At 42.4% G+C, this 17836-nt stretch overlaps 1 protein-coding gene across 1 annotated transcript in view; it reads right to left on the reverse strand.

Moving 5' to 3' along the window:
• The window catches only part of LNX1 (ligand of numb-protein X 1), a 138619-nt gene extending 121021 nt beyond the window's left edge, over positions 1-17598 (reverse strand). Inside the window, exon 1 of the mRNA XM_072863138.1 lies at positions 17333-17598. The gene's annotated coding sequence lies outside the window, so the exon portion shown is untranslated. The remainder of the gene's footprint in view (positions 1-17332) is intronic.
• Between the last annotated feature and the right edge of the window lie 238 nt (positions 17599-17836).

Genomic DNA, 17836 nt, shown 5'->3' on the forward strand with positions numbered 1-17836 from the left:
TATTTCAGCCTAAGCACAGCATGGAATAACTACATGTTCAGATGTCCGCACATCCTCTTAAGAACCGGAAAAATGTTGCATCTGGATGAAAAGATCTTTTTCAACCAATTAAATCCACAGGCAATGTAGTCACAAAAGCTGGCATTTTCATGCTGTCCTGTATCCACACACATACTAGTTTGCCCTTACCTATACAGCTGTTGTATGTTGGGAAGCTAAAAATACCAGACCCATGATCTGGATGTAGATCAAACATCTTTACTACATGCAAAACCAAGCACTCTATCCCTATTAAAATTCAGCAGGGGTGATATTTCAAAACTCTTGTAGACTGCTGTGAAAATTTACCTTCAGGGAAGCTGACCTCTTTTATAGCCACAAGGAAGAGTTTTCACAAAAAGCTTTCAGAAAAAGCTTCAGTTGTAATAATGTTATTATTACAACTGAAAATCTTTCCATGTTTCCATGAGATGACTGCATTGCATGTTATCCTGGAGACAAAGACTGCAGGACAGACTTGACAAATCCAGACAACGTTCAAAGTAAGCGGATGACAATTTATCTGCTGGGAGAAATCCAGCAAGTTCTAGACTTGTTTACTAGCCCCAGACTAGAACAGCTCATCAAACTGCAATACTTAAAACCAGAGTTGAAGCTCAAATATTTAAAAGTGTGTTTTGGAAACACTCTCTGTACACTGAAAGTTTTGGATTGGATTCAAAAGTTGTATTTGAAACTGCCATCTCCTAATTAAAACAATATACTCCTAAATGCTGGCTTCAAATGATACCTTAAGCACATTTTGTGGATTGAATTTGTTTAGTGAATGGAAATAGGAAAATTTCCTCACAATTAATTTTCCTTATTTGAATGTCTAAACAATTTTACAGTCTCATGTTTCCTTCAGCAGCCTGATTAAACAGACTTACAAATATTAAAGATTGGGGTACAGTTTATCCAATGTCTTCCACATTTTTGGCTGCATGATTCTATAAATGCTGGGCTGATACTGAATGGAAGTTTCAGCGTTTGAATCACTTAAAGTTGGTCAAGGCTTTAATAAAAACTTGTGAAGAGAAAAATAAATATTCACACCTAATTTAAAGGTGTTGAAGATTTTTATAATGAATTTCCTTTAAAAATGAATGCCCAAGTTCCCCATAAAAAATGTAGAGTTTCAGAACTTTTAAAGGAAAAACAATCTAGATCTATTCTGAAAGGATTTTCTTGGCTACAGAGTGGTATATCCAATGGCTTTCATTGAACCTAAGCTTGTTAAGAATATTCTCCTGATAATGGAAATGTAATTCAAAATAAAATTAAATACAAAGTTATACGATCACAAAGTCTACATGCAATATTTCTGAGGACAATGATGACCATCTGGCACCATGTATGTAGGACCTCAGGCAAGTCACCACTTTTTTCGCTGTTGCAGAATTACTGAAGATCAGTGGATTATGGAAGCTGAACAGATTTCTTCCAAAAGATTATTACATTGTCCTTGGTGCTATCTTATAAGCAGTTCATCAGTGACATAATTGATATCTCTCATATATGATCCAGTGTCTTTTGTTCACTTCTCTTATGTTGCGGGGTGTTTATGTGCTCTATTGAAAAGATGTACCATAGCATTTTACATGAGTAGGAGTAAATAAAAAATAATTATCAGTTAAGGCTAAGGTGACTAAGAGCTTGTTGCAGTGCTGAGAAGACCATGGTGGCCATATAGAGTGATCTGGAAAACTCTGTCCGTTATACCAGACGGTGTGTCCAGAGCCAAGCATGACCATGCTGTCAGGAACAGGGACCACAGCCTCTGTCTGCAGAACTGGGTAGGCACTAGGTCAGCAACCATGAGCTACAAGGACAAGTTGGGGTTCATGACAGTTAAGCAACATTCACATTTCAAAGCTGCAGCAAGAAAAGCTGGAAGGTTTTGAAGAAAGGAGAAAGTAAGGGTGTGAATAAGGCACTGCTAAGACCAATAATAGACTTCTACATACAGTCTGATACTCATACTTTACGTACTGAAATATCTGGAGAGGGTAAAAGAGAAAGACAAGAAGACACAGAGGACTTGGGGGCAGAAGAAAATGTCATTTACTTAAAAGCTTAACGAGTGAAAAGCAATTCATTTTATAGAAAAGAAAATGTTCCATGACCAACAGAATTCCTGATGTCTGAATTCACGTCAATTTTTGGTGGAAAGGTGTTTGAGGGAAACAAAACTGAAGGAAAACTCTCCTAGTCTTGATGTCTCTTATGACCCCTCTACTAGACATGAGACGACACACACTGCAGGTAGTCTGTAAATACATTCACACTGACAGGCTGGCCCTGTGCTGCCAAACAGAGTGTGTGGCAGCTGAGCTCTCCCTTCTCTGAGTTTCTCTCCTCTACCCAGGCCAATTTTTCATCAAGCCAGCGTGAACTCTCTTCTTTGAGACTTCTACACTCTTTCAAATTTGTTTGAAATCAGCAAAGTATTCCAAATGTGTTAGGTAAGAGAAGCTGACAGTCAAAAGGAGAAGAAGATCACAAATCTTGTCACTGCAGGAGCCAGATGCAAAATAAGGCTGACTTGATGACAGCATGGACATGTACGTACCTTCACTAAGAAAAGGTATTTGGGACTAAGAGTCCTCTTTAATCTGAAAAAACCACAACACCTTTTTAATCTGAAAAAGCTTGACAAATTCAAGGCAGAAAGGTTGACGTTTTCTTAACAAGAAAAGGCAGTAATTTGCCATGTGAACAAGTCTCCAAAGAGCTGATTCTACATCTCGTATGTGCTCAACACTAGATGCTGATCAGAAAAAAACATATTTTAGCCAAAGTGGATGAAGTATGATGGCCTAATGTAAACAGGGCAGACAGTGGTCCCACAGGTCTTAAGCTCTGTGAACCATTCCCCAGCGTGGCACAGCGATAGGAGACATCCATTAGTCATGGATGCTATCACGCAATAGGCTGGTGTCAGCAAGGACTCCATGAGTAGTCCTAAAAAGTGGGCTGAATGGACCAGCTGTGAACATGGGTCTTCAACCAACAGAGACTGCAAACTTTTCAAACCACTTTTCTGTGCACTAGCAGCCCAAGCACCACCCTGCTTGGGTTCTTTATCTAACAAAAGACTATAATCCATCAATCTGCCCAGGTAAGCACAGCTGTCAGTATGCCATTGGAAGCGATTGTTATTCCTAGCCATAAATAATGCCTTGCACTTTCTATTCAGGAGTGCTACAGCACGTCACAACTGGCTGCACTGCTCAGCGCAGCAGCGACTAATGCAGGTAAGGGCTGCAAGGACTCAACACAGCAAAGCTCTGCATGTGGCAGCCTGTGCCAGCTGTGGTGCAGGATCACTGTGTCCCTGTGTCCTCAAATAGGGTGCTGCCATAGGAGGAACGCAGGGAGAGAGAGTGCTTATTCCAGTTGGAATGATCTGGCTATTTCAGCCAACACTTGCCCCCTTTTAAAAAGCAGCTATGAGATTGCAAAGTGGTCAAGACCTCATTGTATGTCTTTGTCAGACAAGACGCCTGGTACCCATGGCCGCCACTGTGTGGGAGCACTTCTGCTATTCCAGCTCAGAAGGACAAGCGCCAGCTTCCAAGCCTCCATCTCCTCCGCCACATGCTTCCTCGAGGATCCAACAAATGCCTGACCTTGCTTGGCTTGGGAGCGTTTGCTGCAGTAGATACAAACAGAGCTGTAAGTGGAACACTTCCTCTGGGATTGCGTTCCCCCTCCATGCTGAGTCCCACAGGCCAGGCTTGGTCACTGATTGCTTAGGCAGGGCTGTTGGCTAGGAGTGTCCCACCGTAACCATTTGCAGAGCAAGGATGGTGGAACCTCACGGTCCATAATGAGACTATTGCAGTGAAATGCATCTGGCAGGAGGAGATAACTTGCAAAAAACTAGGGTGAGAAGAGTTGAGAGCTGGCAACCTTAACAAGCTGGATTCCCAAAATGAACTTGAAGGATTTGGCAGAACTCAAATTACATTTTTAAACAGTTACTGTGAGTGTAAATGTTATTTTATCCGCCCCCTTGAACTGTATCATCCTGGCCAGCCACCAGGCAACCACACCCACGCTCTTACTTTTACAGCTGCAGAGATGGGGTCAAGATCATCTATGTTCTGTGTAACTCAAAACCTATTATTAAAGTAATTCATTTGCAAATAAATCATCCTTGTTATGCAGCTCCAAGTAAAGAAGGAATAAAATAAGAGTTTGTGAGCTTGAGCTCATTTGCTGAATGCAAATCCTACTCCTTTCCCTGACCACATTTAAATAGTTAATAAGAATTTGGTCACAAAGGCACCTCTCCTTATTTCATTCAAATCTGGGGAAGCTGATACAGTAATCATTAAACAAAAACACAAAGGAAAAAAAAACCAAACCCCAAGATTTATCAGGTGATGGCTCTTGACAGGAAAACAGAAAAGGTCAAAGGATCTTACAGCACTCAGAGGTCTAACACTGAGCCAGAACGTGGCCAGGAACATTATTTCTTATTATTTTCAGCATTACTTTTGGTACGAGCATGTGAGTGTAAACCTGGCCCCAGCTGAGTCAGGGTAATGCCCCATTGACTTCAGTGGAGGCAGGATCTCAGCTACTGTGGAGGGCTTGAAAACTGCCAAGTGATTTCTGGGAGGAAACAAGTAACCTTATTTTCTGAAGCACTTTGCATAATCTGGCTTTAAATACTTAAGGGTTTAGTTCTGCATTCATTCAGGACCTTGCACCTACATCAACCTGCTCAAGAGTTGTCTGTTTGCTGGCGTTGGCTTTTTTTTTTACTATCCCCTTTTCCCTTCTTACAGGTCCACATTTGGAAGGTTTTTCTGGATTTACAGGAATGTCACCAAATCTTTTGAATGATAGGCCAGAGGCATAACACATTTTCTTTTAGTCTTTAGGTAAAAATTTAAGGTTTGTTTACTTCTGCAAGTCTGCACATGGTTATGGCTTTTTCCAGTACTTCTTCCGTGTTTCTGTAAGATACTGGATATGCATGAGAACTGCACACAAATTTATTGTTAATCAAACCTGGCCTGCAAGATTCATTATGTCTTTAAACAAAACAAATAAAGGAATAAGTTGTTATTAAGCACAATGTTATTTTATGCCTGCTGCAATATTCACAAATATACATAAAGATTAGTCAGCTTTCATGTGATGAATTAAAGCCACAGGATGAGCTTTAAAGTGATGCCACATCCAGAAAAATATTATGCTGAAACTGAAACAGCCAGAGACAAACTTTTTTCTTACATTATGGTATAAAGAATTCTGAAAGAAATTTCCACACCACATATTCAATGATTGAAAATAACCATTCCTAGTGTAGCGTACCTTCTCTGACCTTGTATTTTAGGGCCTCTGATGGTCTAGCCACCCACTTGCTGCTGTGGCTGTAGACCAGATCTTGACCAATATCCAAGCTGAAATACTTTTTATATTTTATTTTTATTTTCATAAAGATGATGTGTTTATATTCACACATGGTTTTGTAATAACTACTTGAATAAATCCCACCTGAAAGATCAAATTAAATCTACTTAAATTCTTTAGTGTCTACAAAAGGATAACTTTCATTATAGATGTTTCTAAAGATGCCGTGCTTCTTCTCACTATGTGGCCATGTGGCCTATAAACTTGAGATAGACTTTTTCTACAGGAAGATTATATTTCCAGTATTTTTTTTCATTGCTTTAAACTAACACTTTAACACAAAAAAGAAAGATTTTTATGTATTAATATTGGCAATATCTGGAAGTCATTAGGCTTTCTGAATCCCAGACTAAAATCGAAGAGCATCTAGTAGAAGCAGCAAGCGTATTTTTGGATGCTACACACTAAGCCCCACCACTTTTCTCCTCCCTATGGTCCAAGTGACTCAGAGCTCAGGGTCCTTCACAGCCAGAGCGTGGATGTTGCAAAGTGCCTTTCTGAAAGTAACACTGCATGTTTCTGCTCAGAAATTTCTTAGCAGCTTACAGGAGAGAAACAATAAGCCATCTGTCATACGAAGTCTGGGCTGTTACAACCAAAGGGAGAACTGAATGAAAAAAATACGAACAAGCAGAGCAGACTTTGTCAGTAATTCACTGTCTTCCTCCACCTCCCCTTCTCTTTCTCTCCATGGGACCTACCTCAGACGTCTACCAAGCACAACCGTGGTAACAACCTGTGTGGAGACCGTTCCCACCACCAGCTCTCCTGCCACTGTTACTCTCGTGGCATTTGCCACCCATCATCTGGAAATTACCTCATCCTTCATCAACACGTGTCTAGTTGTTAGAAGCTTGGGAACCTAGCAGTGATGCTCCCTGGCTTTGCCAGGGAATAGCCTCATTTGCTGAGCCTCAGGATAAAATTAGCCATTAGTACCAACAGTCTTGGTACTCACTGCGCCTCCCCCCTTTTTGGCTCCTCAAATATGTAAAAAGCAAAGTGGCACACTATTTTTACGCTTCAGAGAGAGACATGCCAGGCAAAGGATGCATGTGAGATTTGGGAAAAAAAAAAAAGTATCAATGGTCTCCTATTCACTCGTCTTCCAAAAACCAGTGCCACCAAAACAAAGGCACAACTGTTCCCACACGATAAAGGGCACATTGATAGTGCTGCTGAAAACAAGCTAGCGTACTCTTGACATTCCCGTCTTGTTGAATCTTCATGAAACTGTTACAACTGCTAGATTTCAATTTGTCTGTTCCTGTCTTGACCACTGACAACTAAAATTGCCATAACAGCAAAGGAAATGCCATGCCAGCTCGGGCAGTCTCCATGCACAAGCAGAGTAGGTACCTAGGGAGTTACTAGAAGGAGGGCAGGATATATATAAAGTGGACATTCCAAGTGAATTGTGTATTACATCTAATACTTTTTCAATAATATTACCCTTTTGGCCTTTATAAAAGTCTGTAGCACTGTGTCCTACATTTTAGTTACAGGAGCATGCACAAAGGCAGCAGGGTCCCAAAAAGTCACATGGGAGCAAGTATCAGAGAGGACAAACCCAGGCAAAATTAGAAACAAAACAGAAAAAATATTTCAGCATCATTACAATATATACCTTCTCGTAATTTTGACAGTGATATAAATATGAGGCCAAGTAGTGATGCATGTGACTGATTACCTGGTGTGTTGGTAGTTCTGCTAAAAAAAATAATGGTTATTTTCCAAAGTTTTCAGTAAACCAAAAAAATAATTTCAGTCAGGAGAGTGAAATATTCATATTCAAATGTGTAGAGAATTTTGAAAAAAAAAAAAATCATTCTTAGTTATAAAATATTTTGTTGATATTTTTAAGATAATGCAGAGGCTTTTAAAACTATGTCCTGTCTTCCCCCAGTAGAAATAATTTGCTGTGATAAAGCCAGTTTTTTCAAAGCATATTAAATTGCTGGCTATGTTTATTAAATAAGTTTGAACTAAAATATTTCACTCAACCCTTACTCTCTCAGTCTTGTTTAGACTGAGATTTGTTAATCTAAGGGAATAGCACTGGTATGGTTGGTAGATTCTTGTCATATTATCAGCCAACAGTGTTTGGAAAAATGCATGCTGTTTTCCAAAAAAATAACTGCAACAAGCACCCAGGGAAAGTGATCTCTCTATATATACAAATTATGAAGGGTGAAAAAAGAGAAATAGACTATCCCTAATCTACAGGAATGCTGCAAACTGAGACATAAAGGGATGCTTTCCAAGTACTCAGAGGAAGAACACTGCTAAGTTTATCCCATGGAGCTGATACACCCCAGCATGATAAAAGTGACAGTAACTTCGCTGCCTTTCTTGAGGGGACTGGCTGTGAGCTTATAGAAAAATTTGTATCGAACAAGGTCTAAGAAGCTCTTCATTCTGCCTGCTGGTCTTTAAGCAAAATGCATTGTTTTTTTCTTTATGTTAACCTACCAGTAATATCTTTCCAATTTTAACTTTTAGTGCCTGCAACAATGTTCTGTACAGTAATGCTGAAGCTGCTCTGCCTGGCTGCAACTGCCTATGGCCTTACAAAATGTGAACGGAAGGGAAGTACATGTCCTGGTGAACAGATACCTGGCCCAAGGAGGGTCTAAGGAATGACACAGTAATAAATACATTCTTAAAGAAAAAAGAACTTGTAAAATAAGAAATTTGAATGAAAATTTAAAAACACAGCCGTAAGCTTCAAGAAAGACAAAAAATTGCAATTGATTTCAGAGTCTGGAAGCTGATAATAACCTTCCACATAGACACATGGTCACAAGATGAGCAGTGATGACTCCTAAAGAGATGCAGAATATTAAACATCACTGTTTATTACTAGTAAATAATGGCTAGTGATTTGTCTTTTTTATTAATGAGCTCCAGAATATGCTTCCACATGGCTCTTTTTATTCCACTCTTGTGCATCAGCTTCTACTACCTATACGAGTTTGTGCTTGTAATATTTCTTTTCAATGAATTAAAAAAAAAAAGGACAAGGACAGATGTTTCTGATTTTCCTCTATATGGATGACAACGTAGAAATGTATTGTGGAATCTGGCATCGACTCGTTCTTGAAGTAGAGTTACCACATGTCCCAATCACAAAACAGCAACACATCGCATAATGTTTCTGGAAGAAATCTTGCTGCAATAAAATGAATCACAAAAAGTTTGCAATCTATGAATTCTGCCCAGCATAAAACCACCAAAGATTCCTTCTATTAAGTATTTGAAATTGGCAACCAATTCACAAACTGGGGTGGGGGTGAAGAGGAGGGGGTGGAAGTTAGTTGTACGCTACAGGAAAATGCATTCCTATTTGAAAATCAGTGCAAACTGCTGATCACAACAACAAATTTTCAAAATCACACAGAACCTCTTTTGCAATCTGGGAAAAATATCCAGTGAACATAGTATTTGGAAAAAATTTAATAAATTCATAAATCAAAAGAAGGACTAGCACAGCTATCTGGTTTGATATCCTTTATCACACAGGCTGGAGGGCTTCCCTGAATTAATGCCAGTTTGAGATAAATGCATATCTTTTAGTGAAAACTCAGCTCATGGTTTCAAAAACTCCCAGTGGTGGGGAACATACCACAGAACTTGGTGAGCCACCTGGTTAGCAGCTCATTGAATGTCAGGGTGTGTGTCCAGGTGTGTTATTTCCCAGGGAAGCACTTATAATCTTCAGGTTCTCTTCATTCCTCTGTTCGTAAACTGTGTGGCTTGCTTGGCATTTTTCAGGGCACACACACCTTCGTTCCCAGACAAAACTTTCTCTCACTCTGATGGCATTCCCGCCCCGACTGAAACCTCATGAGCTTCCCCTGAATCCACATTCAAAGAACCCCGTTAGCACTTCTGGCCACATCGCCACCTTGGGAGCTCATGAGTAGATAAATAAAATGGAAGTATCCCTCATCTCTTCTATGGTTGCTTTTCATAAGGTCCAGCATGTTTCTTGTGTGTTCGCCGACCACTTTTCCCAAGCAGCATTAACCGAGGAGCACACCAGCCCATCCGGGACAGCAAGTGCCCTGACAAAACACGTCTGCTCCCACCTTGCTCGACCAAATGACCCATCAAGGTACCCTGGGCAAGTTGCCCTAGGCCTTGGCAACTTATTTTAGCCCACCTTTAAAATAAGACTTGGGGACCCACAGCAGGGAGAAGGACAGCGGAGTGACCCGTTCAAAATCATTACAGAAATGATGACTCGCTCACACACAGACCAAACCATACAGACTCACTGTTATTAAAAATGGATTTCTCAGGTGTTTGCCCCCTACACCCTCTGGACTACATCCACAGATCAGAGCTCCCCAAAGCATCTTTATTTCATAAAATGCAGACAAGCTCAGGAAGCTGAGGGTTCGTTTTAACCCTCGCCTCTTGCCAATTAAGTGACCAAGTTAAAGCAGTGTGAAGTGTTCAGGATGCAGCTGCCTGGCAGGGCGACTGGATAATAGCCAGCACTGACGAGCAGGATGCCTGCTTCACCTGTCAGGCTTAAAGAAGATGCTTCTGATTTGCCCTTCAGGGGAAAATCTAGCAATTCAGGAGCAGGGCAATACCTCCTGTGGCTGCTCAAAGCACAGCTCTCCTCCGAGATGGAAACTTTATCGAGTGTCACAGGTTAGTGGGAAGTTTCCCATGCTGTGTCACTAAGTAGAAACTTTCTTCTGAATCTGGTTTTAATCTCAACCCAACAACAAGACTTTCAGGCAACTCATGCTAGGAATGGGAAAGAAATTACCAAACAGTGAAAGAAAACTGTAGAAATGTAGAGAACCAGAATAGTGACAGTGCGAGAGGAAGACAGCCAACCTTTTGGTGTGGTTTCTGGATTACAGGTCTGCCACAGGAAAGATGCCAGGCATGTTTAATTTTTCCACTCTTTTACACATCTTTCCTTTTGTCTTTCCTCTTTAGAGTGACAGCTTTAGGGGAAAGAGACACCTTCTTGTAGTTTGTTTTATATAAAGCTATTTTGCATAGTAAAGCCAAAGTCCACCAAGATGCAAATGAAAAGATGCACTTTAGACACACTGCACTCCCCCAGGCTTCCTATTGCAGAAATGAAGGAAACCGGCAGTATCAACAGCCACAACCAAGCTACAAGAGGACATAGGACATTTCCTAAAAGTCAACAGTCATCCTCAGGATCAGCGTGACACTTTGTCTGCTCCTCGTCTGTGACACGCTCCAGGGGAGATGGTGGGAGCAAGTGCATTTCCGTGGGGCTGTTCATTATCAAACATCTGGAATGCTAATGTAAACACCTTGCATTTTTTCATGCTTTGCCTTTAAAGACTTTTGCCAACATTAATAATAATGCTACTACTCATAGAGCTTTTGTAAGGATTAATTTGTTATGGTCATTAGAGTCCACTGCTCTTTACCACAGTCACGTAATAACATACTTGGTGAACTCTCCAAAACAAAAAAAGAAGCCAGCTGCAGTACCTTAACATCCGCTTATGGGAATCCAGTAATTTCTTCTCTACACCTTCTGATGATGACATGCAGCCACATACGATAGTGTCTTAAATCCCACTTCTGTACTAACCCTCATATGTACCCATGAAAAATAATTGTCACAACAGCTGCCAATCTACCATTTCTTCTCTTTCAGGAGGGCACTTGCAAGTGTATGCTGATGGACCAAGCAGAACCGTTACTGGCATCTCTGTGAACACTTCTTTTCCCTCAACATGGCTCACCCCATCCTCCCAACCTCTTCCAGTTGTCTACAGAAAGATAACAGCTGGCCTGTGACCTTGTTTTCAAACTATTACAGAGAATCCAAGCTTTGGCCTGATAAGCCCATAAAGGAAGTCTGACATTGTTAAAATCCTGAAGAGTTACTTGTTACACAGCACTACTGCATGAAGAAACAGACTGGGCTGGTCCCTAAATAAAAGTTTCCTGCCCTGCTCCCCATTACTGTCGCATCAACATGCCTGGCAACCCCCAACCCTCCTCTTTACCTTTTTCTGACATAAAGACAATTTATCCTGCTTCAGAGATGAAAATTGATGGCTTTTACCTGATGGTTAGTCCTTCACTTCAGTGCCTGGTAGTAGTGCCTCTTCTTTTCCAGTCTCTTTATATTTTCCCAGCCTTTCCCCGACCTCCTGAACCCCCTCCCCAGGTTCTGAGAAATATAAGGCACAGAGAGACCACATCCCATCCTCATCCCTGTCTCCTCCGGAAAGGAAGCAAAGCTCCTACCTCAGGCAGAGCTGTTAAGTGCCTAAATTTAGCTGGGATGAATCTGGGATTAGACCATCAGAGCAGGGAATAAAACCAAGGCGTCTCAAGTATTAGGCGAGAGTCTTAACACCATCCCCTATGTTGCACTGGGGATCTCTGCCATTCAGCAGTCCAAGTGTGCAACATTAAAAAAGACACTGATGGAGACCAGCATTGAATTCAGAGCAAGTAGAGATCAGATCTTTAAAAAGGACAGTATTTAGCATACTTCCACTCTCCTTTTTTTCTCCTTTTTTTTTTTTTTTAGGGAGAGCAGTATTTTTTACTAAGCCTGATTTTGTCAGTAGAGTGCTGGAGCAACATCTAGCTCTCCATGTGCACATGCAGGAGGGTACCACCACACACGCCGTGGTCCTGACCGAGGCATCTTTACAAGGTAACTTCACGCACCAGGCTGCCATGGCATGCTGCAGTGCAAAGGGACCCTGTGTTTTGCTCCGTGACAGTGTTTAATTGAGTCTGTGAGCAGGTGGACAGGTAGACAGCCTCTGGTGAGTCACGGATGCTTGTGCTCAGAGAGCTATGCCTAATGGACGCAATTGCATCATGCTGGGAAGAGCAGAGCAGCCAAGGCACACCCCTGGGTAAATGGTGCCCGATGGTTTGCCTAATTATAGTTAACATGCCTGGCTGTATGATCTCAGGAATCAGAGATGGAAAAGACCTGCTACATAACCTAACCATTACCCTGGTGAAGTATGTCCCCCTTCCTGTCGGAGGCAGTCTGGCTTTCACTGCTTTCCTTCGGAGGAACAGTCCACGTTTTTTACTCTTCTCCTACTTCCTGGGAGTTTTTGCTCTCTCTCGTTATTACATTTCATTATTTTCTGAGTCAACCCATTTGCAGCAGTTAATGGCTCCTTACAGCCTCCTACTCCCACCTGCTTAGCGCCTTACTGAGCGCATTGACTTGCACCCACCCTTCAAAACAGGGAGCGGAGGTGGCTGCGGAGAGCCCTGACCTCCCCGTAGCCCATGGGAGGTCCCTGCTCCCCACAACAAGTTTGGGATGCTCATCTGCAAGGCCAATGCCCAGGGCAGGAGGCTTGACCCTGCCGCCATGGGCATTCGCGGGGCTCGTTGCGGAGCCTCGAGCCCAGATTCAGCTTCCTTCTCTCCTCCCCCTGCCTGCGCTGCCCGTGACCACCCATCTAAGGCACCTTCCCCTTGCTTGCTGATTTCTTTCTGCTCTGCTTGCTGTGTGACAGCTATTCACAGAAGGAAAGGAATATGAAATATGAAAGGATCGCTTTCCTTCAATCTTTTCTTCTTTGTCTTCTCACCGATGATTACATATTTTGGTGGTGCTTGCTCTGGGCTCCTGAAATTTTTGCAACATCACTGGTGCAGCAAGTCCCACCAAGACAGGACCCTGCGTGTACAGCACTAATCCCAAGTCACAGCCTCCTTCCCTGTTATTATCTGCTGAGCTCTGATGCAAGATGCGTCACCACAGGAAGTTCATCCAAAATTTTCCGTCTGGTAAATGAGGAAACACCTCATGCATACAGCAGGGAGTTCAGATGTGCATTTTGCCACACCAGAGTCAACAGAATCTCCTATTTATTTACTTTTTAAACCCCGAGATGGCTGCTGTGCACTTTTGACCTGCTGTCAGTTTTTAGCAGTAATTAGGTATTCACAAAATGCAAGTACATACTGCAGCAAGGATGCATTTATATAACTATGAAATACCAGAGATTTCAGTGATTTATCTCCCCTTCTCCGCATTCAGCACTGGAGATAAACAATGGTGAAAAGAAAGGAATGGGCCTGAAGCTCAGAAAAAAGCCTCCTGTGTTCAGGTGACAGGTTCCGACAGCGAGCTGAGGCTGCCAGCCAGCTCCGGAGCTACATACGTTTTCAGACTCATAGCCTGACTATGCAAATGGGCCCCTCATTTCTACCAGCCTTTTAGCAGAGCTCTTCAGGCATTTTTCAGGAAGGTGTCATTGTTACAAAGAGATTAAAAAAAAAGAAAACAACCCAACTTTTTGTTGTCAAGTGTGGACAAACTCCGGATAAGAAAGTATTCGAGCAAAGGCTCAACCTTTGTACAACGTTACAGAGATGTCTTGGTGCCATGACCAGAGTTTGACTGACCACTCTCTGACATGGTTCCCTGGAAGTGATGCTGGGGGAAAACTGCCCGAGTTACCCCGTCACATTCGCTCATTACTTATCTCTAGTTTGTTGTTGTTGGCACACAGTACACGGAGAGATCCCTGGTTTCCCGGAGAAGGGCTCGTGGTGCACAGTGGTGGGACACGTCGCTGGCTGCCAAGCTGGAGGCAGCGTCACGGCGCAGGGTTTGGGAGGTACAGGGATGTTAATGCACTAAACGAGGGCATGGTTTTCCTGGAATTCCCAATTTCTGAAAGATAACTTTCAAAGTTGTGAACCAAAGGAAAACAATCTTTTCTCCCAAAGAGTAGCCCAGATGAGAAAAAAAAAAAAGGTGTGGGAAGGCCACATGATCCAGAACAACTCAGAGACATCCAAAGTAATGCTTTAAAAAAAGAAAACTCACTGCATAATTTAGACCAATTAGTCTCATTGCATTATTGCTATTCTGCTGCCTAAAACAAGCTCTTAGCTGCCTAATGAGAAATAGCTATTTTGCTTTCAAAATTGCCATTCATCATCCTTCCTGAATTTAAAAGAAACTGAAATTTTACAAATTAAACAAAGACATATTTGGGTAAAAATTATTTGAGAATCTTCTATGTCACTATTATAGGACAGTTCCTTCTGAGGGACAAAAAGAGAGATAAGTGATACGAAAAAACTGAATGATGCTTAAGAAAGTCAGTAAGAAGTAAACGTGTGAGCGTCTGCTCTGGGCTGGCACCAAAGCAGCAGCAGCAGCAAAATAAAATATTAATTAAATGTGCTTCAAAGATTTATATCAGAACTCATCAGAAAAGAGTTACTCATTCCTTCTTCTGCCCTTGAAAATTTTTCACCTGAAATAGCCAAAGTTTTTGCAATTGAAGAAATAAAAAATATTTTGAATCTGAATTGCATGAGGAGAGGGGTGCTGTCATTCTTGCACTTTGGTTAGGTTTTGGAGGCAAGCCACGCTCCTCACACTATAGTGCTTTTTCTTCTCTTTGTGAGGAAGAGAAGGCAATTCCTCATGGCAGTCATGTGCTTGCAATGCATGACACGAACCAAAGATCTGCTGAAGATCATCTTTTCCAGGGAAACACAAGTCTCAGGTACCCAAACAGAAATTCCCATGAACTTTTGTGGCATCTTTACAGCCAAAATGTTTTTGCTTGGGTCAAATGCTTTAGCCTTTGGACAGATGAATAAATAAACAGCATTTCTGGATATAAGATGAATGTTCACTTTTTTCCTAAAAGAAAAAATTTCTACACAAATTAAATACTTTTAAAAAGTAAACAAACCTTTAAACAAACAACCTTGAAAATATATTTATCAAAGAAGAAGTTTTTGTGTGAAAATACTTTTTATAGGAAAACACACATCCGAGCAGCAGACCAGTTTCTTCCAAAATACAGCTCAAACTACATGAACCTGTGCTTGGAAGTGCTGCTCTGATTTAGAACATTATTTCCGGACATCATAAAAGAAAGTAACTTCCACTGTTGCAAAAAGAAACTTCCTCAGAGAGAGTCTCAGCAAACCGATGCAAGATTTCTGCCAACCCCCTGTGTCCCCAGTTTGCTGGGAGGTGCAGAAAGCAGCCCGTGCTTCTTGTCCAAAAAATGCCTTAGAGCTCTATTTTCCAATATTGAACTTTTAGGGATTTTGTTTACATTTAATAAAAATCCATCAATTTAGATACCAAGAGCTACTGCAGCTGCTATTCAACTATCCAATTCACAGGGGTATCTAAAATTTCCATGTATAACTTTTTTTTCCCCAAACCCATGGAATTCCCATCACGGGTTATCCACTGCCAGAGTCAGCCTAAACGGAAACTGTAACTATCAAATGCAGTTGAAAAAAAAGATAAAAGGGAAATGTTTTGTGCTGATGCTCTTTCCAGGATCCTCAAGAAAAATGAATGAAATTCATAGTCTTCTGGCACTTGCAGTAGCTCTAACCTGAAACCGTCATGCTTATTAGAGCCTTGCCAAGAATATTTTCAGGTTTTGACTGAGCAATCCACCTGAAACAAATGCTGAATTCTCCCAGACGTTAACTCTAATGCTTTACCATTTCTACATGCTGAGAACACATACATTATACTCTGACTCAGGACTGCCGTCATGACATATGGAAGTCCTTAACTTCCCAAGCTCTAAAGTAGATGGACATGGTTTTTACTTCTGCAAAATTCCTTTAAATGACACATTTTAACATTTTTGTGTTTCTGAACAAAAAACAAAACACACAGAGCAAAAATGGGATTCTTAACTGGAGTTACTAAATGCCAGGCATAATACATCTCAAAGAGGAAAAAGAAACAATCTGGAATCGCAACACTGACCTCACCTCATTTGTTTCGAACCTTTGTAATGTCTAGCATTGACCAAGAATAAATCTGTAGCGAAATTATAAGCAGTGTAGTTTCGCTTTTATATCTAACGTAATACATCAACTCCTTCAGAAAGCACAAAATCTATGTTGAAAAGTTGAGGTCAGTACAGCTAGAAGCCGAATGGATGTGAAAAAATCTCAAAGAATTGGGCGGCTGCTTTCCACCCAGAGGGTCAGCACAGTCGAGGGGGCTGTCTCAGGTGAGCGGGGAGGACAAGGGGTGCGGGGGGGAGCATCCTGTGCCCGAGGGAAGGGGAGGACAGGGAAGAGCAGCGGGGCTGCCTCCTGCCTCCCTGCCCTCCAAAGGAGACCAACGGCAGCACTCGGCCAGTGACTCTGCAGCCTCGTCAGAGAGTTTGTCCCCGAGAGCCTTCTCCCCCCTCCCCCAAGAGAAAGCTTTTCCCAATGTTTAACCTGCATTTCCTTGGCTGAAATTAAAGTCCGTTAATTTGTATACTCTCTACCGATGCCAAGGAAGACAGACTAGCCCCAGTAGCTTTTGTGCATCCCTTAAGGCTGCAGCCTGGTCCTGTACCACTGCTCTTCTTAGAAAACAGTAAGGTTAATTCATCCAGCCTCCCTTCATTGATCAGAGGCCTCGGAAACATGACCTCTCCCGCTGCTGCCCTCTGGACTTGCTCCAGGTTCTCCAGACCCTCTGGAAATGTGTCATCTGCTGTACTCCAGCTGAGGCACTATCCATGTGGAGCAGGACGGAAGGATTACTTCACATTTCTCGCAGGCTATATGCCTGTTTATACAAGCCAGTTGGATGTTTGCTTTTTTTGCGGCAACACGACTCTACTGACTCATGGACAGCTTGTGACACCCTGCAACCTCCAGAGCCCGCTGCTTGGACGCACCACCTACGCAGCCGCCCCTCGTCTCACATCTGCATGGTCAACTAGCCCTGCCTCCACCGACTGCTGCAGCGGGCAACTCTCTCCTCATCATAATCACACTAAATGAGAGAGTCTTGGGGTACTTCTGAAAGGCTGTTGAACTGCACTCATTAAATTAATTTAAACAAAAAAGGAATAATTACCAGCAGATGGCAGCCCCCTGGCATGATGCAGAGTCCATGACACCAAGGTGTCCATCTTCCCTGTCTGCTTTGTAGGGAGGGAGGAGAGTTGATCCAGAGATGGTTTTCTGGGTGGGCTGCTGCAGAGCAGAGGGACAACCCCAGGAGAGGGAGCAGTGCAGAGGGTGGCTCGCCAGCTTTCACCTCCCTCTGTTCCCGGAGGGGAGATTGGGCTCAGCATGCCTGCAGCAAGGCTGCCCAAGCAGAAAGTCCATTTCTAGCATCACCACCTCTGCAAACAGGCTTTCCTCTGTAGTTGTCTCCGCTCATCTGGAAGCAATCTAAGGTCGTGATGAAATACATGCCCTACGCGCGGGGAGGTGGGAATTTAGCTTGGGGGTTCTTGCACACACACACACACACCCACACACACCCCCCAGCTGTGGGAGTCAGGGCCTGGGGTCAGGCTCCCAGCCGACCCCAGGACCATGGTGCAGGGAGGGCAGCAGCACGGCCACCTCCACG

The sequence above is a fragment of the Ciconia boyciana genome, chromosome 5 (genome assembly GCF_034638445.1).
Source record: "Ciconia boyciana chromosome 5, ASM3463844v1, whole genome shotgun sequence".
NCBI lineage: Eukaryota > Metazoa > Chordata > Aves > Ciconiiformes > Ciconiidae > Ciconia > Ciconia boyciana.